General features: G+C 41.0%; 1 long non-coding RNA gene across 1 annotated transcript; it reads left to right on the top strand.

The window, feature by feature from the left end:
- Positions 1–4,262: 4,262 nt before the first annotated feature.
- On the top strand, positions 4,263–25,692 carry LOC138241995 (uncharacterized). The gene is made up of 3 exons (XR_011191263.1): positions 4,263–4,626; positions 21,726–21,852; positions 24,255–25,692. It is a non-coding gene; the product is annotated as an uncharacterized lncRNA (long non-coding RNA).
- The last annotated feature ends 238 nt before the right edge of the window (positions 25,693–25,930 follow it).

Genomic DNA, 25,930 nt, shown 5'->3' with positions numbered 1-25,930 from the left:
ATAAACACAAAATTCAAAACCGTCACAGCAACAAATCAAAACATTTCTCTTCTCTTTTTCTCAAACTTGCTCTTTGTGCCAAGCTGTACAGAGTACTGCCAAAAGTCATTCCTAGGGAATATGAGAAGTTCGTTATATGATTTTTGACTTGAGATGAATTGGCTTCACGGCAATGCAATGCAATGAGCAACTCAATGTCACATTTATTTGTGTTCTTGAGTGTCCATGGAGGTCTTTACACTAATGCAAACACATTCATTCTCCAACTTCAGCTTTCCAACTATCGGGCATGTTTGGCAGACACTGTAAAGGCAGGTGATTTATTTAAAAAAATGGTGCTCAAGCACTGGTCTACTAAAGCAGTCCATCTCAATTCATTTCAATTCAAACTTTATTATTATCCCATGGGGCAATGTGTTGTACTACAATTCATATAGCTGAGCTTGCAATATCACTTGGAGTTTGGTCTTCTCTTGAACTGCCTCCACCTGGGTGTAACATACTACAAATTGGCATTTTCCGTTGCAGAAAATCAAATTCCTTCTGTGTTTCTCACGCAACCAGCAACATTTTGCTTTTAAAATCCCCAATGGCAATTTTTATGGGCAAAGCATACGATGAGTGATGCATGATAAAAATAAACATTGCTAAAACAGTGTCACTGGGTGGAAAGTCTGATCCTCAAAACAGATCAAGATGCTTCTGTGCAGCAATCCAATATACAGTACGGCATAGACTTTCTGCTATGCAGTGATTTACAGACAAAATCAGAACAACTTTCTTGTTGTAGTTAAAAATCAGGAAGAGATGAACCTGGTATAGTGAAAAACGAATTACATCGGGGGCTCTGGGAGAGGAAATATTGTAAGGAACATTTCCTCTATGGAAGCAACTGTATTACAGCCTATAGCCTTACCTGACATCCCAGAGTGCAGCACATTACTGATTGCAATATAGCTGAGGAAGTTACTTAGGCCAGCTCCACCAGACTCCAAAACAGCTTTTTTCCACAGGCTGTCAGGCTCCTCAACACCCTGGTACCTACTGTACCTACTCCAAATCTGGAAACCTAGTTCTTTTTTGCCCAATGTCAGGCATACTGTCTGAGGTATTCTTTGCACAATTCTTTGCACAATCCTGTAAAGTAAATTGCACTGTGCACATTGCACTTTATGTACCCTGTCAGAAATGTCTATGTCTACATGGTCTATAGCATTGTCTTGTCAGTGCCTTGTCTGTAGACCTGGAGAGCGATCTCTCGCTCCTCTGTATACTTGTATATGACTGGATTGAGAAATGAACTTGAACTTAGTCCTTCTCCGTTGTGATTTGCAATTCAGGCGTGAAGAGAACGGTATCACCACTAGCTACCCAGGTATGAAGACAGCCTGCTGCACAACTGCGTGGCATGCTTCATTATGTGAGCATAGAATAAAAGGAACAGACATGATGCATGTGGGAGAATATACTGCATGTAATCTGATTTTATTAACTCTTTCTCATCTTTCGAAATGTGACAAAAGAGGCAGGAGGGGTTTATGGACCGATATTATTGAAAACAAACATCTCAGGTTGAAAGAACTGGAGGAATGTTCCCTGATCAAGTTTGATTTTCATCTCACAATGCTCAACAGATTCGCCACAGATGCTCCTGTCATCTACTAGAGCACACAATTCTGTCCATAGATGTTCATCTGTTAGGTCGGTCACATAAGGAGAGAGCTGGATGCTGCTCACTGGAGACATGGGGAAGGGCTCTTTTGTAGTGTTGTAAGAGGCACAGTGGCTTGGCGACGTGAACTGTACTTCGCTGTTGGAAGATAGAGCAAGGAACAGGAGGAACATATTGGGGATTCTGAAAGTAAGGCTCGAGGAAGTAACTTCTTTCAAGTCATTTGTATGTTTTAACAGCAATGAGTCGCTATGAATCAGAGAAGTGAATATGGATGAGCTCCACCAATACATATAGGATAGCTATACAGTATATACTTTCGGAAGTGTGGAACAAGTCACTTGAAAAAGTGGTGAAAATAAATTATTTGTATGTGCTGCTGAGAAGCAGGACCATCTCAGCAGAATCAGACTACTAATGCCTGTTGATTTAACATAAAATATGAAATGATATAATACATTATGCACAGTGCAAGACAGTTTCAGGCATCCACACCTGCCTAATTGATGGACTCAGTGAGGTAACTGCTTCTCCTGGGCTAATTGGCAGATTGAGAGGAAAGAGAGCTAATTCTCAATTAGTAAGTCTGCTGATCGGCTGGGACAGTCACCAGGCCACCTGCAATAAAGAAAAGCACCTTCTGCTTCCAGTGTAACCTAGGAACTTGGTAGAAACAGATCCCCATCTAAATCAAAGGGGGTTTCTGCTGTTGGATTTTGGTTCACGAAGCCGACATTGTTTGATTTTACCCCTCTTGTATCCATCCCATCCATTTTGTAGGCACCTTATCCAATACAGAGCTGTGGGGGAGCCAGAACCTATCCCAGCAGGCTCTAGAAGTGTGTATTCACCTCAAATGTAAAAGATGCTGAATCTTCGGTTCTGCCTCCCGAATCAGTTTTGCGAATGCATAAAAAAACCCAGAGAAAGACCAGGGCTATTATGAGCCGGAGGTTTGCGTCAAGTGCGACACAGCTGAGTAATCACATGGGTTTCAGAAGTCCAGTCCGGGTTCACCATCAGGGCAGCCGTGCAAACAGCCTGTCGCGCTCCCTGTCGGGACAGAGAGTCCAACAGGAAGTGGCCGAAGTGTACCGTTGCCACGGCAGCGCGGGAGGTCAGGCCACAGGCTTCGCCTCTTCCTGCCCCTGGTGGGAGCTCACCCACACACACGAGGAAGTGGAGGTCCCTCCTCCGGGTGCTGGAACTGGAGAGCAGGTCTCGGCGAAGAGCAATGCGTGAGAGGAAGTCAGGAACTACCACGGAAGACCCTTCCCCGACACACGCCCGAGCCTGGAAAACGATCTGCTGCCACAGCATTTTCAGCTCCCAGATTGTTCTTAAAAACAAACACACAGGTCTTAAAAAGGATCAAAAGGGTCGCCTGAAAGAGTGCTTTGGCTCAGTTTGACTCTGGCATGTCAGATTCTGGGAAGCACAGTGGCAGGGTAGTAAGCACCGCTACCAGTCTGCAATTTCCCTCACGGGATCAATAAAGTATCTATCTATCTACTTCACAGCTCTAGTGTTCTGGATTGGATTGTGGAATCAGGTATCTGTGCATGGAGTGTGCATGCTCACTTTTTGTTTTGCAGGGAATTCCCTATTCTTGTCACCTCATTTTAATTAATATACTAAATTCCCCTTGTCTTTGTGACCCTGCAAAGGACTAGTCTCATCTAGACAGCGAGGAGTGATACAGCGCCTCCGGGATAGTCTCCAGCTCGCCCTCGTTTCCACCAGGAGCTCCTTGATAACGGACGGACATGCCCTTATTTTATCCAAATGCACCTGGCCTCAGAAATCAAGCTTTTCTTCCTACCCAAGAATTAAATCAATAAGATTCCTTAAATCACATTAATTTGGCATTGCTCATGTCATTTATATTCATCTCAGGATAAGAAATACGAATTGCTTGCCTGTGAAGCAAAAGCTGGCTTTTGATTTGCTGTCTTAATACTTTTTGAGAGCACTGTAAATCACAGCATATTGAAGACAAGGCAATGGGTATATAAACACTTGTCTCATTGATGGTTGGAAATAAACATGTAACTTTTTATTTAATTGTGGAAAAAAAGAGGAGAGGGACGTGGACATTTTCAAGTTCTAGAAAACTATGAATTATTATTAAGTTAATAATAATAATATTAAGTTGCAGATTGATTGGCTGACTGCAGGTCAGACAAGTGACTAGTCAGACGATTGAAAGGCAGCAAGTCAGACGTGCGGCCTAGCCGAGCAGCAGTCTCTGCGAAAAAATTGATATGATTTGCAATATGGGCATATGATCTGTTTCTTGCAAGTGAAATGGTTTCTAAATACCACTGCCACAATAAAGGGTCAGGGGAAGGTTTTCTGTTTGAAGTTCCTTCTTCTGAAGTCCTGTGAACGCTATAAACTCCTTACACAGCCACAAGTAGTAAAAACAAACTCCTTAGCAACTGCACTTAATGGGGTTGGACAGCTCCTGTTTTTCTGTTTGGTCTGGGAGAGTTTTGTGTCACTCCATAGATCTGTGGCTGCTCTGGACATAAAAACAAGAGAGAGAAAGCTGATACCATTTCCCCACGGTCACAGCTTCTTTCACAAACAAGATGTCCTAGCGGGGAAGCATAGCAACAAGATAAGAGAGATCTGTTAATTGGAATGCTGCCTTAATTAGAAAACAGAACTGGAGCACCTTATTCCTCTCCAGTAATTAGTGTGGCTCTTTGAATTTTCAAGCATCTCTCTTCGCAGAATGTTTATTTACAGACTTCCCTTACTTTTTTTTTTTTTGCATCTGAAGTCTCAGTCTAGGAGGGAACAAGCAAATGTTTGTTTTTTTTTGGTGGTTTCTTCCCAACTTTTAAATGTGTGGAGTTTTCACCCACATATTCTAGAATGTGTGCATCGACAACACTCGGAACAAAGTAAATAATCCTGAATAGAAAACGAAATTAAAAAAGACACAGGTGAGTACCATCCCATTGTTGAACGGAATGAATTCCACATTTCTTTCAAAGTTTGATTGATACAAATTGTCTGTGCTGCACAGGGACTTTTGTTATGGGTCTCCTTTAATAGTATGATTGTACTGCAGCATGTGAGCCGTCTATACCTCTTCATCAGTTTGTAGATGACTTGTGTGTGAATTTAAAACATACTTCACTGAAAGCAAAGCTTTTTTAATTCTGTGAATCTATCCATCCATTTATCTATAATACACACACTGTATTTATATGCTGAATATAAAAATGGAACATTTTACGTGGCGCGCAAGGTTTAAATAATTAAAACATCATTTGTCTCAGGAGGTTTGGGACAAAATTTATTTCTGCAGCCTCTTCAAATGAAACCGTTCCGTCTGAACAACTGTAGCAGGCCCTCCATTTGAAATAGCCAGAAACCAATGTTTTTTAAGCAGTGAAACCTTGCACACAAAGCATAAACACCTTTTTCTTTAGCAGTCATTTTATTGTACACTGCAGTTCAACAAACTTTAAAAACTATGCATGTGTTATTTATGTCATGTAATTAAACCTATAAATATGCATTTATTCAATGGAATTAGTTTATAGAGATTGAACTTATAATATATTAGAAAGATTTATTAACTTTTGGGCAGTAAAAATGATCTGCTTTGGTGGATGAGTCCTTGCCTTATCTATGATTTATAAGCTTTTTATTACAAGCAAGGAGCAGAACGACAATTACAATCAATAAGTGCTAGAAGCTGTACTCTCCCCTGATACCACTTCATAAGATCAATGAAGTCTTAAAAGTGATCTTGAAATAGAGTATTGCACTAGAGAGGGAAAAGAAAATTTCAATAATTGTGACATAAAAAAAGAAATCTGTGTAACATGAAAGGGGAAAAACATCTTAGAAGCCACTCATATTTGTATTTTTCCAATTCTGTAACAGTTAGAGCTCATTTAGAAAGCTGTACCATCATGACTTTATGGGTTGATCCTCATTTGTCATGTTCAGAAGCTCTATAGAGGTGTCTCCTTTTACCTTTCCACCTTTCATTTCCAATGAAATATTGGTGGTGACCTGTTTATGGTGTTAAGTTCCAGAGGAAATGGACACCATTACTTCCTGTGGGAGAGCTCATGGTGAGAGGAGATGGGCTGCCCCCATGAGCTAGTACTGGTTATTTAGGTCAAAAACAAATCTGGAAACAAAAATGAAAATAAACAGGTGCTAAATTGGGTATTGGCAAAACTTGGGAATGGGTCAATACCCATTCTTGAAAAAGTTCTAAGAGATAAATCAAATACAGTATGCTAATTTCATCAATGGTTTGATCAACTAGGGGTACAATGTACCTAGAGAGCCACTGACCAGTACTGTGCATGCATGTTCACTACTGGAAGCAATACAGACTGCACATTTTTGTCACGTGCCTCTTGTAGAGTCTGGACAAGTGTGTGTCTGGACACTGGTCTCTGAACCCGAGATGCTACATGTCATCCCAGCTCACCCACTGATGTTCTTTGAGGCTCAATATGCCAGTTAGAGCCTGTCACATTCTCATCTCACAAAAAGACCTTTTCACAGAAGCGGCATGATGATGTGCAAGGAGCAAGACTGTGCTCTCTCAAGTGGGGCATGTACTATAGTTCCTCTATGCGTTTTTCCTTTCTTGATTTTCAACACATGGCATCAGCTCTTTACTTATGTCTTATGCCCAACCAGTGCTTTCACCAATGAAATGATCCAGAACTTATGAAACACTCAGAGTCACTTGAGTGCATCATGACAAGTATGAATAAGCAACAGACCAAAAACAGTCAATATCCAAAACATATAGATTTTATTTTTCCAAAAAATAAAAAAAACTCCTCTTGATACTCGGTATATTTCTAGACTGTCAGAGTTGCATTACTGTTGCAACAGTGCCTGAAAGTATGGAAAATTTTTGGAACATCCCTCTGAATGATCATTGAAGAATCACTGTAAAGTAAAATATCAAACTGATGTTTGGGAGAGATACTGTAGCAACGACAAGCCAATCACACACAGCTGTGCCTAAGCATCACCACTTAACTAGCTACTGTGCTGCCCTGGGGGAAGTTGACACCACATTGGGTGTGGTCAGGCCTCCATTCTCCCCCCCATCATGCCCCTTTATAAGCTCTTCTGGGGTCCTTTTCACACACACACACACTCATCAGGGTGACAGGATACAGGACTCCACATTCCCTTACTTCTGCACCCTTTAACTTAGGAATCTCAGTTTCACCAAGTTCATCCTGTTGTCCTCACCGCTAGGAACCTCCTGCTCCCAAACACCAACACAGAGCCTCCTGCTCCTACTCCATTAGGTCACTGTTCCACACAGCCAGTGCCTCAGACTCCCAGGTCCGCCTCCAGCCTCAACATCCTCTTCCCCAACACCACCAGGTTGGGTTACACAAACACACACTACCTACATCACCGAGTCTCTTGGGCACTACACACCATGCCAAGACCCAACACACTGTCCCTCTCCAACACACTCTCAGGCTGTGAACTCACAGCCACCAGCAGGGTGCAGCTACAGCAGATAGACCCCACTCACTTCCCCAATACCATGTATTGCCGGTGGGAGGGTCCCTCTACCACGCAACCCACCACTCACTCATACAGCGGACACCTATAGCCCTGCTCTCACACCCTAGCAGGATGCTGGCCCTTTAAATCTTTCGATGATCTCACAAAGCTCCGTTTCTTCAATCAGTCTTCTCGCAGGCTGACGTTTTCGCTCTTTTCCTGGCGAGACTATTCCTCTCCGCAATCCCCTCCGGAATTGGCGTTCTTCTCCACCCCGTTACGACAGGTGCTGATCATTCTTTGTTCACTCAGACGCGTATTTACGTCTCACACCCGCTCCTCTCATGCTGCAGCCCGGCTCTCTCACAGCAGCCTTTCCGCATTGGCTCTCTCACCACTGCAGCGACAGCAAGAGCAAGGTCCTGCTGCATCTTTCCCCCTTTAAAAGCACTTCTACACCTGCAGTTCAATCACTTATTCACGTCAGGTGTGGTTTCCACGGCAACGCGTCTTCCTTAATCCGGGGCTCCGCCCCCACACCAGACACTCCCTGTATTGCACCACACTACATAAGCTGAACTTAAACGCCTCCTTTCACATTTTTCTTAAGCATCCTACCTGCATGCTGTCTCCACTACACAGGTACACAGGTACACAGGTACACAGGTACACAGGTACACAGGTACACAGGTACACAGGTACACAGGTACACAGGTACACAGGTACACAGGTACACAGGTACACAGGTACACAGGTACACAGGTACACAGGTACACAGGTACACAGGTACACAGGTACACAGGTACACAGGTACACGCTGAAGCTTAAAGATGGTCTTCTGCCTAACCTGCATGAACCCAAAGGAACAAGAATCACTTTGATAGGACTAAATCAACACACAATATCCATGAGAACCTTTTGACTTTCCTCTGTTAGGCTGGGGTAGCTTGTGTGCAGTACAGGAGGTCAGATTCAGAAGCCTTTTTTTATTTCTGGCTTGAAGAAGTATCTGGCCTCCTGTCTAAATCAAGGCAGAGCCATCTTGTACAGTAGGGCCCGTTCCTCCTCACTGTGGCCGAGACAGAGGGTAACTGTCTGGGCATGAGTGAAATATGCCATTGAAAATATTTCCACTGGCAAGCGAAAGTAAAGGCCTGTCTAATTAGGACTTTCTGCAAAAGCCTTCAAAGAACAGGGGCTGCTGAATCCAGCAGAAATGGACTGGATTCCCCTTGTGCCGGGTGGCCAAGCCGCAGTGCCTCTGAGAAACCTGAAAATGAAGCAATAGCCGGGATGAGAGAGGTTTCAGACGCGTCTCACTTAGCTTATATTTTCCATGCGGGGGAAGCATCAATTAGTTGCTTCCATCTGTGTTTTAATCAGTTTTGCCAGGTTGTCATATGAATATATAAGGGTCCTGGCATGCTGGAATGCAGCACTTCATTCTAGCACAAGGTTACAGGAAGACCATCTGATGTTCCATTAACTGGGCGTTATAAAAACAGTTCCTCCTGTTTTTCAGTCAGAAAGCTGGCTTTACTGGGACCGCCTGTCCTTGCTGGGATGTTCCCTAATATCTTATTCCCCTAGTGTTACCTGTTTGCTTGTTTTACATCCATATTACCATACAAAGTGGGAAAGGCATATCAGAGTAAACATCAGCTCATGCTTTTTACTGTCCGCAAACAGAGTTTAAACGAAACCTGTTCTCAGTCTTTCCTGCTCAGAGAATTCAGACTTTTATTTGACCTGCTAATCATTTCACGAAAGATACAAGGCGTATGCACAGCTTGGGTGTTTTCTGTCTTGGTGATGCTGTAAAACAGATTGCGTGGAGAGATTTGCATGGATGGCATGTGTGTGCAGGGATAAGATAAGTACAGTAAGTCCACACATCTGTTTCCTGAGGTGTAAAGTTGACATAAGGCATGAGATGCTCCTCCAGACAAAGCTGGAACATATTTGAACAGCGAGGTGTATGGGGGCAAAGCACTAGAGAGAAGAGTAGAGTAGAGTATAATATAGTGTATGTAGAATGGGCAAGTAAAGCAAGTAATGGGCTCAAGGCAGGAGGTCCATCCCAGAGCAGACAAACTCACACCAGGGCCTATTTACTAGGAAGCTGATTAACCTACTCATGTGTCTTTGGACTGTGGGAGGAAACAGGAGCACCTGTGTTAAACCCATATGAACACAGGGAGAACACACAAACTCCACACAGAATTGAACCCAGGGCCCCAGCACTGCAAGGGGAGGAATGTTATGTACTGCATCCCCATGCTCCCCTGTACTGGATATATACAGTGTAGCCACTGTGGAAATGCCTGTGCAGTCAAATCCAAGTTTATCAAAGTTTATTGATCAAACGCACAACAATACGGCGTGCAGCAGCAGTTGCTGGCAATGACATGTCTTTTTCTGCGAGCTCACAAAAATGACAAGAATCACAAGAATCACAAAAATTCACAAAAACACAAAAGGTTACATTTTTGAAATTGAATAAATCTCAATGTGAGCAGAGCTGTTATGTGTCCATGGCGTGTGCAATATATACATGTAGTGCAGTTGTGCTGAATATAGTGAGAATTGTGTGTCCATGTAGCCATTACAGGTGATTTGCTAAGGAGCTGCAGGTTGGCTGTTTAGCAGTCTTATTGCCCGGAGGTAGAAGCTGTTCCGTGATCTGTTGGACCTGGACCGAATGCTTCGGTACCGTTTACCAGACGGTAGGAGCGAAAACAGTTTGTGACTGGGATGACTGGGCTCCTTGAGAATGGACCTGGACTTCTTCAGACATCTAGCTGAGTAGATATCCTGGATGCTTGGTAGCTCACAGCTGGTGATAAGCTGCGCTTATCCTGTTGTATAAGTCCTGTTGCTTCTCTGATTGCCATTCTATCCATCCAGTACCCTTTCATTGCCTCCTTCTGCCCATGTTCGACAAACCTAAGCCTCATCTCATTTGTGCCCTTGCTCCCTTGGGGCAACAGAGGATGGCAGAGTTCAGATTTTACAGCTGACTATGATTTCACGAATACAGTAAAGCACAAACTCTACCTAATAACAGAAGATTCCAATGTGATTTCAATATTTCCCACACAAAACTGCATTTCTGACCCCTGCGTCATGCATGGTTCCAACCGAGGTTGCTCCTCAAAATAGTTGTTTTTTTTCCCTTTTCTCCCAATGAGATTCAATTGTCCACAGCTTTAAAGTTTGTGCAATTCAGGAAGTACCGAGGCGCCACACATCCTCTGCATATGGCTCTTATCTGGAATTTCCCTGTCTGTCAGTAGCATGAACTTTTACTGAAGGCCTAATGCCCGTCATAGCCAAATATAAAGAAACAGTACAGGACCAAAGAGAGGAAAGATCTTAAATTAACTAATTCTCTCATTGGTGGCTATTAAATGAGGAGTATATTTTTATCACTTTGTGGCTCTATTCATGAGCCACTGGGTTGCTCCAAGAGTATCTCAGAATGCAAGAGTATTTCAGTTCTTTTGCTCAGGTGTAGGTAGGAAGCTAAAATGCACAAACTTCCTAACCCTGCCTCACCCAGATCTGTGTGAGTGCCAGTGAACTTGTCAATATCACACTCCTGGCGCGAGCAATAAAATAATTCAAAACAGGAAGCTCTTATAAATATGTCAGCTGGGATCAGCCTTAGAGTCAATTTCCATTCGATATTTGTTTAGTTGGTGTATGAAACGGTAATCAACAGTCAGAATAAGGTGCTGACTCTCCAGGTCAAATGGGAAATCATTACTGCAGTGAGAAATGCTGATGAAGAGCTTTAAAGGAGTGATTCATTTCCCGTACATTAAGTTACAGCATCATTTTTTCACATCATTAAATAACCGATGTCATTGTCTCATCGTGCACATACCCCGAGAGCCAAAAGCGTATTACCAGTTTCATAAAAAAAATGATGGATGATTGATAGATTGGACAGTAGAATGAATAGCAGGAATTGCAATGGATTATGTATATGCAAATTAATTCGATGTCCATCTAATCGCAAAGCTACAGGAGATGGAGCTGTCTAAAGTCTTCGCATTCAATCTTTTTGCACATATAGTATAATGTCAACCGTGATTCTTCACTATAGACACAAAAAAGTAATTTGACAAGCATTGCTCTGTAGCATTGTGATTGGGTTAATTAATATTCACAGCCATGATAGAAAGATGTCAGATTTTCCTAATTACAACACTGACATTGGCCTGACATTGGCCATGACTAGTGGCCTCCTAGCTAATGCAAAAGACATAAGAATATTTCTAAATGATCCTTAAAGGGTGCGGTTTGGTTATGTAAGACAATAATATTTTAACACAGTGCCACGACATTATTAGAAGGGTGCAGTCAGGTTATCTCTGGCATTCAGACACAACACTGTAGCCGTGTTGCACAAAACATCAGCTATGGACGTGGTGTTTCGAAGCGATGATTCTTGGGAACGCTTTGTACACACGATCGAGATGTCAGAATGTTACAAACTCCCAGGCTGACAAGTGAACATAGCAGCAGCAGTGTGGCAACGATATATCTTGGTTGTCAGAAGATTAAGAATAATGTTTTGACAACATCCCCTGGAGTTTACAGATTTGTGTTGACAAAGCTCCCGCGCAACTTTTTTTAGGATGTTTCTAAAGTGTTGCTTTGTCTGCAGGGCTCACACCTACACGTTCCAGACAGATGGTGCCACCTGCCACACACTGTAGCCAAAGCAGCAGGAATGTGGAAGAGCAGCAGAACAGACTCCATTATTGTTGTGATTCCTCCATTATTAGTAGTTTAGTAGTTTGTAGATTCTAATGAATGTGAGAGAAAGATGAATTGGTGAGCTAGAGAGGTGACAGCCAATCTGAGGCTGGGCAGGACACCCTCCCTATTGCAGGGGATGAGATATTAAGTTTGCTGCCAAGGTGTAGATGGAGAGACAGGAGGGATGTGAAAGAGCTCTGCAAAAGTCCTGGGTGCTAGCTGTGTGTTAGATTAGGATCTAACCATCAAAGTTCTATTACGAAATGTGTTATGAAATTTTCCGATGCCCAGATCTGAACCCACAGCTTCTAGCCACGTGTTCAAAGAGCTCCAACCCCCTTTCCTCACATTGCTGCCACATTTTTTAAGAACATCTCGACGGAGCTAATGAATCCACATTCACTGCCCACCAATTCAGAGCAGCTATAGAGCTCATTCATTATGTGGGATAATGAGGAAGAACCGGGACAAATGTAGGATTCAGAACCTGAGTGGTATCTTACCAGATCACCTCCAAGTATTCACCATTGCACATCGGAATGCAACTAAATACACGTAGCATGGGGATTGTCAATTTAATATGGATATACTTTCAAATAAATTTCATTATTGCATTGTCAATAAAGGTTCTTTCTACTATTTTAAACTTTCACATTGTCTGATGTCTTATTAAGTACTGATGACAATGTGAAAGAGCTGCACCACAAGTACCATAGGTTGTCATTCTGAACTCCCAGAGTCATTGGCTCTGAGGATTCAAATGGTTGTTCTTTCATGACCATGAAGCGCCTGATTCCTCCATCTCCTAATAATCACTGGGGAAGGTACTTCACTTGTTAAGCTCCAGAAAAAACATCCAGCTGTACAAATGGATGCCAAATCAAGTTGCTTCAGATAAAAACATTAGCCAAATAAAAAAAAAAACAAGTTACCGTGCTGCTTAAATACAGGGATAATGGCCGGTTGTATTACATTCTTGGGGTGCTGCTGTCATGTTTTAGTTGTGCTAAAGGTAAGTTCCTTTAATCTTGGAAAAGCGCAGGGTGATCGACTGTACCACTAGATGGGGATATTAACCAGAAGATCAGAAATCTACACGTCAGTCAGCTGTGAAGAACCTCTTCTGCTTTTGTCTCATTTGATACACAAAGTCAGGAATAATATTCAATACCAATGATTCTTTTTTTTGGGGGGGGGGGGCTGGATTCTAATCCCAAATTGAAAATTAACCATTTGGAAAGTGCTTTTGTGTAACCAGTTGGAACCGTTGTGGATTTCAGATTGCGACACTAGTCCTGTTGTTTTTTTTTGTCTTGTGAGGCAATGAATGAAGAAGGGAAGCTAAATAAAAAATTAAATTGTATCATACCACTTCTTAATTAGATTCAAGAGCTAACTTGTGAGATAAGTTCAATATCGTTGATCAGCCTTTGACCTGCTAACGGTGATATGTGTATGGAAGACAAGTGCTGTTATCTGAGTATTGTGCAAAAACTTAAGACAGAATTACACTATACCTTGCTGACATACCTTACTCACTATACCTTACCTTCACTTATGTATAACTCACCACTGATACCAGTTTATACTTTAAAACTGTCGTATATCTTATTATGTAAACACTAATATATTACACTGTTGCATAAAGTACTGTAGGTACTAGAATCAAAGCTATTCTGAATTGAAAGTTTTATTGGCTATCCATATTAAAGCAGAAGTGGCTTTATAACCATGAATTGCCTTATTACCACATCTCCTAATAAACCGTCCCTTCAATGTGCCTATATATAAACTGGCAGTTTGCTTGTGCTCCTTAAACAGAACACAGGCAGAAAAGTACAAAAAAAACCACATTACTAAAGAGACAGCAATGACCAACTTTCCGTTAACCTTAAGTCTGCCTAATTTATTTCAAATTGCTGGTTCCATACTATATAATAGACATAAAGCACAATCATGCATGTGATTTTATTCATATACTGAAAGATTCCCTTACGCCTATTCCCACACTAGCTATGCTCCAAGTGTAATTAAACTGTATTGATACCAAAGCCTGGCTCAGTCTTATTGAGTGAATGTTAAGTTGTTTCCGACTTTCGCTTTGAGAAGCTGCGCACTGAAGCTGTGCTACTGATTCACTGAGTACGACATCCACTCATGACACCTTTGTTGTTTCCTTGGTTTCTGTCATCGAGGCATACCGTAATTCTGTCTTAAGCTTTTGCACAATACTCAGATATCCATGTCTACATGCTACCAAACTAATGACCTGTATTAGAATCTCTTAAACATAACCTGCATTTGTGTTCCATCTAGGCCACTACACAGATGCTTATACAATATTATGTAGTAGTACTTGCATGGAATTTTCATACCTGGGACATTGCCCAAGTTTTCTATCTAGATGATGCTTTTCTTGTTTTTTTTTATCTTAGCAGCCATAAATTTAGCTTTTTCTCCAGGTCCTTCGTACCAACACAGAGGAGAAGGTGGGACCACGCATTCTTTCACCTGAAATGTGCGCTAGTTGGAGGCAGCACTGATCTGTCAACGGGTTAGCATCAATTAGTGGGGTAATGCACCTCTCATTGACAGCACTGTGAAGCCCGCAGGCGCCCAGCAAGTCTCACGGCCCTATAGGGTGGGAAGCCAAGGATATCTGGGCCAATGTGAGCCCTCCCATCCCCAGTATGCCTGTCCGGATCAGCACCACAGTTTGGGGAAACATCAGTCAGAGCTGGCTACAGACAAAGAACAGATTTATAAGTGTCTGGACTGTAAGGAAAGGGCTCCAGCTGCCTTCCAGCCTGACAACCTTTAACGAAGGACCCACAGGAGCCCCGGTTGTAATTTCCAGTATTAAAAGCTTGGGTGCTGAGCTAGAGTTTTGCCGGCATCGGTTCTGTTTCTTTTAGTTAAAGCCAGCGGCGTGTTGTCAGGGCAGTGAAACTTCAAAGCCTTCATGCACGTGTCTCGCAGTGAAAAGCCTGGGTTTTCCCGAAAAACCACTTGTTGTTTTCAATGGCATTTTCGTGATTCATGTGGCTTGACGGTTAGTGCAGTAACAATGAAAAAGCAGCAGTTTGTATAACAGCATCGAACAGTAGTGGATTGGCATACTGCAGAGGGGATCATAAAAGAGGGTTTCGATGATGTCATTCCTTCTTAAGCTGTGATTAATTAGCCACCAGACGAATCGAATGAACTGTATTAGCTGCACGCTGTTTGAAGTTGGCAACGAGTCCGTTTCCAAAACCCCTTTAAAGTTTTATATCCTTTGTAACTATGTTGGGACTTTCCTGCAATAAAACCCCACCAGGCCTGAAAAAGACTGTGAAAATCTGCGCTGGGCATGACCATTGTAAATCTATTTTTTTTCACAGTGGAAAACAGTCCTTTGATTCTGCCTAGTACATTCGTCAAACAAATAACTCATTTTTCTTCCATTTGATTATGTTTCTAGGTGTGGTGGAATGTGTTTGATTACAGTATCAATGTAACCCTGAAGTATATAATAACAATAAAAAATAAGCTTTCACAAAACAGCTTTTCAAGTCAGTTTACAATGAAACAATCAACAAAAGAGACATGTATACATAAACTGCTGCCGCAATTTAAACTGAATTAAAACCAGGGCATAAAACCGAGTTTTAAGACAAGATCTGAGAGTGCTGATTGACTTGCAAGATTTGATATGAGCTTGGAGATTGTTTCAGACGAAACAGAACAGGTCTCTGAAATGGACAGGTCTGATGTCAGTATGTTTTGAATCGCCTCTGAAAATGTTTTTGACTATAGCCTTTTGTGTTTGATGTTTTCTCTTCTGCAGAAGGTGGAGTTCAAACAGCTTTAACAAAATGCTTTCACTTTGATATGATTGCTACCCTGTTTGTGTTTTTTTTTTGTGGTATATCTAACGGATATATGCAAACTGTGCAATCAAATTCTGCCAGACCAGGACAGACACGATGACCTCAGATTCAAAAGGAAGAAACAGATTTTTACCCTAAAGATCGTGAGAGGGCAGTGTGAGCTGACACATCTGCAGTGTCAACAAGGTTGATCTGACAGAAAGAAACTACGTCCTTGCTTACAGTGTGTAGAAGACATTGTTAGTTCAGAGCTGTGTCAGTGGGCCGACTGCAAACCAAGAAGCAGAGGCAGATTCTACGCTGAATAGCAGAAAGAAGAAAAAAAATCTGTTCATTTGTAACTGTATCTGACACATTGTGCTCTCTACTATGTTTCTATATACTGCACATAATTCCAATATATTCTTGGTCCCTTTATCCTACAGTATATCAACTTGAATGTTTGAAATTCAAGAAAACTGTCTTGAAATGTAAATTCAAATGCGATGGAACTTTTGCGCCAAAAGGGAGGAAGGTTTTGCTGTGGAAAAAGGAAACTCATTTTGTGACAGGAATATCCACCAAGCTTTTCACCTAGCAGAAGTCAGAAGGTGAAAAATTTAAATCTGGGGGTGAAACCGAGTGTGCAATTTGCTCCAATTTGTTCTTTCTTATACCTTTGTTTTTTCACCACTCTCCAAAGCTAGGAAGGTATATGAGAAAAGCAAAAAAAAAAAAACGAATTAAACATTTGGCTGGTGTAATGATAAAAAAATCCTGTTACAGCAGAGGAATTCTTTCATTTAATGCTGTTTTGTATTACATTATTTTTTTATCTTGTTCATATATTGTGTTCATACGCAAGCACTCATTGAAAGTCATGCTTACATTTGTTTGTATTTCACATCACCAATCCCTTGTTATTTTATATGTACAGATGCTAACAAGAAGTAAATGACTTTAGATTTCCACTTCTGCGACTTTGAACCTAAATTCACTGTTGTGCAAATCTGCAGTATATGGGCAGCAGGGTTTTGGCAGAAAGAAATGAAAAAAATAGGGCACAATGTGAACTCCCATTCTCAAAACGACTCTGTGATCATAATCACAGGAAATAAAATTGTTATTTTGTTCAATGCGGAAACTGTGCACAATCTAACTCCTCAAAGCAGGATCCGGACAGACAGATTAAGCTACAGGGGTCCACAGAAGAACAGGCATGAATCCATGACTCTGTCAGACAGGTCTGGAACACAGGATGCTGGCGTGTACCTCAGACAACTGTGCAAAACTTAACATTTCCTAAAACCACAATTTGGTGATTCAGTTATTGTCATTCTTTCAATTTTTCGTTCCTGCTTCTATGTGAAAACCAAGCTTGAAGTTGTTTGGAAATTCACATGAGGGCTTTGTTGTTTCCACGGTTTCTATAAGCAGGGTATGAATCTACTTTTGGTTAGGGTGGTTTGGGTGGTTGGAAAGAGAATATTTCAAACCGCAAGAAAAGTAAAATTTACACAGCGACTTGTAAGCTCTCCAATTGACATCACCAAATAAATTACATTTCCAAGAATGTGAAGTGCCGTGTTCAGTATTCAGAAGCAAAAAAAAAAATCTGGTGACATGTTGTGCCCTATTTCACAGTAAATAAGCAGGCTTGTGAACACACCTCTTTTAATCCAATAGAAATATTGCCAATAAATACTACTCACTTGTTAACCCTGCATGCAGATCACGTTGGAACATTTCTGCAGTGAAATGTCTGCTGCACAACCTGTACTTATTTGCTTGTACATCGCATTACATTAGTCATTGGGGTGACTAGTGAGCAGGAAGGGCCGTTTCACAGCGCAAATCATGGGAACTCTCGCTCTTGCCTGTGGCCAACAGGGGTAGGCGATAACATGGCGACTCAAGTACCTTCACAAAGTACCTTCATGACTCTGAGATTAATTAGAAAATGCGTTAAAAAAATTCTATAACGTCAATGAAGTTATTCTGTTACTGAGATTTAATAACCGGTCTGAGAAAGTGGGACTGCCGTTCTCCTTTCAAAGCAAGAAGGTTTTCCTTGGGGGTTGCGGGATTATGGAACGAGTTACCCAACACTCCTCTTGAAGATGACTGGTGGCATCTCGGGCTCCACATCTCGTGAACAGGCACGTGCTTGTGAACTGCCTCTCTGAGAGGAATGCAAAGCAAGTGTCTAGAATATACAGCTTGTGCTGCTCCCAGTCGTGGCCACACACACTGCTGGCCTGTGACTTTCACAGCGTACCCCCTGCTGATAATCCTCTGTTGATGGCAAGTGTTAATCAGCATAATGAAATTATCCGTGTCATGTATGTTCAATAAAAAATCAGTGCACCTGCTGGAAAAAAAGCCTATTTTTTTAGGTTTAGTCTGTGACAGAAAAATATTTAAGGAAAAAAGGTTTTCAAGTCAAAATCCTAGGATGATCTACTGAAGTGGAATGACACCCATAGGCATTTTCTTTAGTCACGCAGTTCATAAATTACCATTGTTCAGCCTACATCTACAGATGCATGAAGTCATTAGGAGAAATGTCATTAGAGAGTCTCTTTTTTGCTTTAAGTGTTTCTGTTGCATCCTTTTGATGTCACATTGAACGTCGAGGAAAATGCCTGACAGTTTTGTCTTTTTTTACTCTCTGTCTGCAATAAAGCCGCGATTGCGTAAAATAAAGAAGTTGTGATGCTCTTGTGTCCTCCAGTCACTTAATTAAAAATTTCGCTTTTTAACAACTGGTGCGTTGTTAGTGTCTTCTGCTGTGCCCTGTACAGAAAACAGGGACAGCAGTTTTTTGGAAACAAATGAGCTGTAAAACTGTCTTGCTGTGTGTAAAAATAATGAAATGCTCAATAGTCTTTTTACAGTCTTTTTAATTATACCTATCTTCAAAAGCCTTTAAATATTGGTTCCTTTCACAGAAAAAGAAGAAGTCTACCGCAAACATCTGCAATATGTTTGTTCTGCCTTTTTATTGTACCCATGTTTTTCTTTTTTTCAACTTGTAACACTGAGAATTAATTCTCCTGCTGTACAGAAGGCGAAAGCATTTTTATGTGTTGAACAAATCCTGGGCCCTGCTCCGTGCCGAAAAAGGTTGCCCACTGTTTGAAAATAATGAGGGGGAAAAAAAAAGCACCACATGTAGCAAATGAGAAATTTATCTCGCTGAAAATATCACTGAAGAGACTTTAATGTAATAAGACAGAATATGGGAAAAGGTTAAAGAGTTCATAAATAACAGTCAGACAGCAGATTAATTCTGTGTTTCTGCCAAGATAAAAGTTCACTCATGCCCCAAGCTCCGCTTGTAAAAGCCTCAGTCTGGAGTGTGTTCTGTAGCTTTAGGGTTGAAAGGAGGAATGGAGAACTGGCTGCTGACCAGTTAGACACTACTGGTGGTATACAGTAAGTTGGTGCCAGATGGCTACTGATTTGGCTTTGTCTGGCTGTGGTGCTGGGCATTGACACCATATTTGTGGTCTTCAGCCCATGGGGAAAGGAAACAATGTACCATACTCTAGGTTTCTGCTGTTCCAAGGATGTACGCAGATGCAGATTCTTGACTCGTAAGCTGATCTGAGTTTTAGGACCAGCATTCCAGATTCCTTTACACCTGGTTGCTCATACCATGTTTCATTAGTACACTAATTCCTGAAACCAATAGTGGGGCAATGTACTGTAATCTGTTTCAGAAAAGTCATTTTTAGCCATTTCGTGCAATTTTATATGTGAACATTATAATACCAGTTAAAAATGATCCATCTAGCCCATTTGGAAGTTGGTAAATAATGGATTCAAGGTGCTTTTCTTGAAAAAAGCCAGGGTATCGGCTTCAATAACATGGCTGGGGAGCGTGTTCCATCCTCCCACAACTCTTTGTAATAATTGCCTCCTGGTGTCATTTTCAAATGCACTTCCATGCAGATGTTTCCCTGTTCATTTTCAAGAAGTCCACTGGGATGCATTTCGCAGTGCCTTTGAGGGATTTTAATTTTAATATTATTTTAATAATACAGTATTGAAAAAAGAATTTTAAAGGAAATCAACTTAGTAATGAGCCTGTGAGCAGATGCTTTAGTGCTGGGAAAGTGTGCATCAGATGGTGTATCAACTGCAGCAAAAGCAGCAATAAGATATTCTGTAAACACTTCAGGAAGTGGCACTACTTGGTACAAATAGAGTAATGCAATAAATGTGATATATTTTGTAAAACTGCAGCTACAGGTGTTGCTGTTGTATGTGCTATACTTCACACTAAGTTCCCTGTTAAAAATCATACTTTGAGCACAGAGTTTTTAGATGAAATACAGTACTTTAGGTGTAAAACTATGAATTCTGCAAAAACACTTTGGGAAACCAACAGTATTTTTTCTGGGCATATGGGGCTCAGAGTGTGAATGAAAATAGATGACAAAGCTCTCTGTCTCCGTGAATCCATCATAATGTGTGAAAAATAACATATATTTACACAATATGATTGTTATTTGTGGTTTGTCACCAGCAGTATGTCTCTGTACCACACATATAATTCTTATTTTAAGCATTGAGCATAGGTTTTGATATTTGGATGTGTTTAATTTAAGAAAATGCAGAATGTAAGGCATTCTGCAACGAGAAATTCCATCTCAGTAGTTTACCGGAATACTCTAATTTTTTAAATACGGATCTTGAACTTAATTATACAAAGATGGAATCGGAATCTCATCTCCCGGAGGCCAAAGGTAAACTGAGCAGAATCACCTGGCATTCAAATGAAAATTGTGATTCTTTTCATTAAAAGGTTAAAAGCATTTTTTTCATATGCAGATTCTGTTATTATAATTCCAGCACTTTGTACAAGATATAGGCAAAACTCTAACCATTTTATTTTCTAATAATACAAATGGATTTCTAATCACACAAATCCTATCCCCTGTGAATTCTAAAAATCCCTCTGTCCCTTGTGTAAATGCGTTCACCTGGCTTCACAAATGGGTTTTATATTAGAATCAGAGGAGGAATAAAAGACGTTTTTGGTATCTCCCCCCTCCCTACAACCGAAGGTTCTTTCTTCGCTCTCATGAGCGGTTGAAAATGCAAATTGAAATTTGTCGGTTCAAGTCCCTTGACTCATGCTCTTCACAGATCACATCACAGATTGCGCATTAGCATATTCATGATTCGCTGTGATAGTCCATACAGTCTTTATTGCTGAAATGGAAAAGAGTAATGGAAAGTTCTCTGAAGAGCAACTTTCGTATTAAAATGCAATACGGTACCGGCAACTTCATTTTTGCCTGTGGATAAAGTAATCAGCCCAGGCAACTAAATAATTCTCCCATGTTTCCTAAAAGTCCTGTTGGTGTTAGTCAGCCATAAGACAATGGCTGCTCAGCCTGAAACAGAATTTCCTTTCTTCTGCCAGTTCCTGGTAGCACATAGGAGACCCACCAGGCAGTATAATTCTAGCAACGTGAACTTTGATTCATTTCCGGCACCCAATATAGATTTCTGAAAAATGGAAATTAATAACAGGCCGTGGCCATTATGCTGCAAACTGACTCATATCCCTGGGTCTAAGAATTAGCAACTGGCTTCAACCTTCTTCAAACAGAGAGCTTTGCATGCCTTACCAGGCCCAAGTAGGCTAAGTGTTATTTATTGTTATTGTCAAGCTGTGGGAACCCATTCGCATGTGTGCTCCTTATGGAAACATTACGAGCAAACTCCTGAGTTCCTCCCATTTATTTCCTCTCCCCGGTGACAGAAAATATAATTTGTCCAGTTGTTTTGAGGCCGAGCTTTGAATTTCATTGGCCGCTTCCTGGGCGAGAATGGGCATTAATTCCAGTCACACAACTGGCGCACAGGGCTTGATATGGTTTGCCTTCTATTTTCAGAGACGCAAGGAAGAGGAGCAGAAGGAATCTGGGTGAAGTTCTCCACAACTGTGTGCAAATCATGGGATTTGACGGCAGCTAATACGTTTTGTTTTGCCTTGATCATAGCAAACCGGGATCTCCCCAGGTACAGGAAAGCGGTGTTAGTGGGGCCAGCAGGGGGCGCTCACCCTGCGGTCCATGTGGGTCCTAATGCCCCAGTATAGTGAAGGGGACACTATACTGTAAACAGGCGCTGTCCTTCGGATGAGACGTAAAACCGAGGTCCTGACTCTCTGTGGTCATTAAAAATCCCAGGGTGTTTCTCAAAAAGAGTAGGGGTGTAACCCCGGCGTCGTGGCCACATTTCCCAATGGCCCTTACCAATCATGGCCTCCTAATAATCCCCATCTATGAATTGGCTTCATTACTCTGCTCTCCTCCCCACCGATATCTGATGTGTGGTGAGCGTTCTGGCGCACTATGGCTGCCGTCGCATCATCCAGGTGGATGCTGCACATTGGTGGTGGTGGAGGGGAGTTCCCATTACCTGTAAAGCGCTTTGAGTGGAGTGTCCAGAAAAGCGCTATATAAGTGTAAGCAATTATTATTATTATTATTATTATTATTATTATTATTATTGTACTGGTCAGGACACCAGTCCACTGCTGGTATTCCTGGGCTCAGAGAGACAATGTACACCTGGAGAGCTGGTTTCTCAGTGGGTTTTCATTCTAGATCAGCTTTAAACAAGCTGAACCAGCTAGTCACTGGCTTAACTGAACCAGTTTAAGAGCTTCTCCTAGCTCTTAAGGTGCTACTGTTTAAAACAGACATACAAAACACACCTAGCTGCATGGACAGGCCTGACCACCCCTGTCTTAGAGATACCAATTCTCCTATCCAGCAAGTTTTTGGAAAATCGGGGGGAAACTAGTGTACCTTCAGAAACCCCATGGCAATAGGGGGTGAGAACAGGCGTACTCCACACAGAATATTCCCACTCTGGAAAGAAACCCAAGACCCACGAGCTGTGCTAACGAGCACACTGCTATGCCCATAATTGTATTCATATAAATTTAATTGAAGAAAAACACGGTGACAGATTTTTAATTCAATATTTGCATTCTCCCAATGCTACAAATATGTTTGTTTTTGGCCTTCTCACCTGCTGGATGTGATTAGCTGGTTTCATTACTATAATCGCATTGTCTGCTTATTAGCAATTGCCGTAACAATATAAAGCCCTTCCATTAGGAATACCATACCACAGTGAGGGGCAGAGAAAATCCATCAATGTCAACTCCTTCTGAACAGCAGCACTAAAAATGTGGCTGCTTTGCAAATGTTTTGACTCGTACTGGATGGGGCATCAGAATAACATGAGAAAGGAGCAACACAAAAGGAACTCTCGACGTGAAAAATTGCAAGATGTGAGAATATTATAGGGATGCTTCATGTATTCTGATTATAATAGCACTTATTCATGGTTTAGAGTGTTATAAATCAAAACCAAAATCAAAGCACCAAAAGGTTGTTTGCTGCTTCTGCTCGGCTCAGTCTCATGAAGAAAGTGGGGATGTTGTCAAGGTAACACATCTGATGCAGTAGAGACAGGGCTGGCACTGGTTGTTTAGGTGTGAGTAGGCACTGGAGGGTTGAGTCTGTCTGTGACATTTATCCAGTAGATGAAATATACCATGGCCTGGGATCGACTAAAAAGGTTTAGGAACAGTAATACAGCCCTCTGCTTATGAGTTGAGTCACACATATGGAAAGATACAAGATTATTTTCTTCAGTCTGTTTATAGTCAACTATCTGGTGAGGATAACATTGAGACATATTCCAACAGCACTGAGTTTTCAGTTCAGCAGTGGAAATAAAGTGGAACATTGCTCTGCTTACCAATGCAGTATCTCCTGTTGGTTAAAAAGGTAGCAGATCATGACTGCTCTCCCATTACCCTTTCTAAAATGTTATTTTGCTTTAAAAACGTTTATATTCCCATATTTTGCCATGTAAAGAAAAATTCAAGTTAGATTCCCTTCAGATTCAATTCAAGCAATGTTTTCAAGAAAGAAAACTATAATGAAAATTATAATGTCAAACTATTCATTGCTTTAGGTCTTCAGGGGTATTTGTAATCTGTTTTCTCAGATACTGAGAGAGACTTCACCTTATAATGTCACTGAAGTTCAGTGGTGGTCCCCTATATTCAAAAGTATCTAAATGCATGGTGTGAAATATGAATCATTTGGGAGTTTTTATCATTGTTTCTTCATTGAGTGATTGAACATTTCTGAGGACACCAAAGATTCTGCCCCTGCAATATCTATTGGAACATTCCTAATCCACGAGAACCCTTTAATTAAATTACTATAAATGATTGGCAGAATTAATCTTAAATTTTCTTCTCGGTTTCAGTGACATGAGTTCAGATTAAATTGCATCTTCAGGTCTTCTGAAAATAACACATCTTCTTTATTTTGTCCTATAAACCTACCCCATTTAAAATGAATTCTGTAAAAACCTGGAATTCTGTTTCACAGGAGCTGCAGAAATATTCCTATGACACGCCCACCTCACACAACCAATCATCTTTCAACACAAGAGAGCTACCGCCCCCTAGTGAAATGGTTGATATAGAAAAGATTGAGAAGCCTGAATGCCTTCTGCTGATTGGAGAATACCAATTCCTGATGGACACACTCCGTCTGTCTCATGTTTCTTGCATCTACCCAATGGAAAGTTCCTATCAAATACCGAACTGGTATTGTAATTCAACAATGAGCAAAAACCTTTAATGTCAGCTTTGGCAAATTCTATTATCGGGAAAACATCTGGAGGACCTTGGCCACATCAGCATGTTCCAGCTTTCGAGGAATAAATCTTTGCTCTTTTATGTGGTAAGTTCGCGGGACAAGTCTTATTCAGAGTCTGCTGTGACTGACATTTTCCCTGTAGAGCATCTGACAAAAAGAAGGCTGTTATTCCATGCTTTAAGATGGTTTCAGGTCCCTCTTCCTGCTGGGATTTTCGTATGACATTTCATTTGTGACACGATTCACCTCCAAATGATTATGTGTGGGGACCACTGTTTTTCTGACATAATCCCTCTCACTTTTGCTAACACAAACGACTTATACAAGTCCTTATACAAGCAACACACACACACCTCCCCGCACAGCAACACTGCTTGCAGTTGGATAACATCATTACGCAAGTTTCATTTTGTTTGGCAAATTAAGTAAACTTCAGACAGTTTCGAAATATTTAATTAAACCAAACAGGGGAGTTTGCAATCCAAATAGATTTTAATTTGATATACCTGCTTTACCGATGAGTAGAAATGTCATTTTCTTTGTGGAAAAAAACTGTCGTTTGTTAAGTGGGGAAGCCATTCGCTTGTCTGAATAGATTATTTAATATTTTTCAGTTTCCCTTGTAATAAAATGCAAAGCTAATATCATCACATTTGGATGAAAAGCTATTATATATTTTTAGATGATGGAAGACTGACATTTTATTTTGCTCCCTCTGCAGTAGTCCTTTCCCCTTGAGGTAGCACTTCCTTAGAGAAATCTCATCAAGCTCTATAATGATTTCTCTCTGGAAACTGGTTTGCAGATGAATTGGTGAGACATTTTTATTGTTTCATGACTATTAGTCTTTGGGATTGTACTGTATGCTAGCCATACAATATCTACTGACATGGCTGTTCGCTTTTGGAGAAAATGAGCTGTATAATTTTAATGAGAAAGGGTATTTTAGAAATTAGAAATAAAAAATATATCTTTCACATTCTTACCAAAGGGAAACATTTTTTGGCTTGTTCTGTCGATTGAATGTTTTTGTAATGCATTGCATCTGGTGTATAAATACAGTGAAGCTGACATCTTTATGAAATGTAGCTGTAAGTTTCCTTTCCCAGTGTTTTCAGTTCCCTGTGGTGTCTGTTAACAGTGGTATACTGGGCCCCTCATGTTGAATATCAATATACTTTTTAACCAAATTAAAGATTTCTGTGCCTTTTTTCCCATCAAATACGTCAAATAGAGAACTACCATAATTCAAGGTAGAAGAAATAATATACTGCCAATTATTACTTATGCTGGTCAAAAGACACGTCAGACTCAGTGCTGAGGTCTGCTAAATCATCATCATCATCATCATTAGGAACAAGTAAAGGTTTATTCCATGCTGAAAAGAAACATTTTGACTGTGG

The sequence above is a fragment of the Lepisosteus oculatus genome, chromosome 12 (genome assembly GCF_040954835.1).
Source record: "Lepisosteus oculatus isolate fLepOcu1 chromosome 12, fLepOcu1.hap2, whole genome shotgun sequence".
NCBI lineage: Eukaryota > Metazoa > Chordata > Actinopteri > Semionotiformes > Lepisosteidae > Lepisosteus > Lepisosteus oculatus.
The sequence above is the reverse complement of the archived record's forward strand: the minus strand, read 5'-3'. Positions and strand labels throughout refer to the sequence as shown.